We start from the raw sequence: 1,211 nt of genomic DNA on the forward strand, positions 1-1,211 counted from the left end.
ATAAGTAACATCTCGGCATTTTAGCGCGAAGCGCCACTCACCGATTCATCGGAATTGTGTTGGCATAAGTTGGGAAGACATAATTAAATCAAACAATTTAGATAAAAGGAGAAGTAAAAGTGGATTTTCTATTTCCTTTCCTTTATAATAGACCAGTAGACATTTTTCTTCCTTCAATGGGAAAAGTTAGACTATTTTTGGTTTATGACGTTAATGCCAAACATTGGCCCTTGTATCTCTTGCCTGCGTACCACACAAATTTGTACAAAAATACATATATTGATTTCGCATAATCTACAAATGTTGGTAAACCAATATAAAATTTTGCAGCACCTTCGCGGGCCTGTGGCGCAACGGATAACGCGCCTGAGTACGGATCAGGAGATTCCAGGTTCGAATCCTGGCAGGCTCGAAACGGAACATTTTTAAGCTTTTTCTTCGAATACGAAGAAACATACACAAGATAGAAAGGCAAAATAGATAACTATTTTTTCTCCCTTTTGATTTTTTTTGGTCTCTGTTGTCAAACTATTATTTATGGAATATGCAGGTTTTTACCTCTCCTTCTTTCCTTTAATGTAAAATAACTGGAAGAATAATCCCATCAGTTGTTAAAAGATGGAGACACATGTTCTCTACAAAATGACAAGTCACATCAAAATCACCACTAGTAAACTAACGTTATTAATTATTCTAATAATGTTGGTTTAAGATTTTCGAAATAGCGTAATCGACTATCAATTGCAAGCACAATAAACTTGAACCTAAGCTACAAAATAAAAACTAGACAAATTAAATTTGCTTCCTTGTCATTTATAGTACTTTTGTTATAGTCAATTACTGTGAATTACTATTTTTATGCTAACCGATTCTCCATCAGTCAGCTGCTTATTTTTTTTTTTTTTTTAATTTTTTTCTTTAAGTTTCACTTTAAAATTTGAATTTGAAATCTGAATGAACAACATTTCAACAAACGAAACCGTGGATTTATAATAAATATTTAAAATAAGTGATAATAATGTTATAAAATAAATTAAGCAAAAAAAAAAAAAAAAAATTAGGATTTTCATTATTTCTTTTAGAATCCCTTGGGTTTAGTTTTTGCGTATACATTTGTTAAATTATATCAATAAGTTAGAAAAATAATAGCAAACTAAAAATATTGTTGGAACTGTTTTATACCACATTTATTCATTTTTTTTAAAAACTGT

The 1,211-nt window shown here is 30.1% G+C and overlaps 1 non-coding gene across 1 annotated transcript; it reads left to right on the top strand.

The window, feature by feature from the left end:
- The first annotated feature begins 339 nt into the window (after positions 1–339).
- Positions 340–412, top strand: TRNAR-ACG (transfer RNA arginine (anticodon ACG)). Its single transcript has one exon. It is a non-coding gene; the product is annotated as a tRNA-Arg (tRNA).
- Positions 413–1,211: the final 799 nt, after the last annotated feature.

The sequence above is a fragment of the Parasteatoda tepidariorum genome, chromosome 2, assembly GCF_982258835.1.
Source record: "Parasteatoda tepidariorum strain Cologne lab strain chromosome 2, Ptep-v5.0, whole genome shotgun sequence".
Taxonomy (NCBI): domain Eukaryota; kingdom Metazoa; phylum Arthropoda; class Arachnida; order Araneae; family Theridiidae; genus Parasteatoda; species Parasteatoda tepidariorum.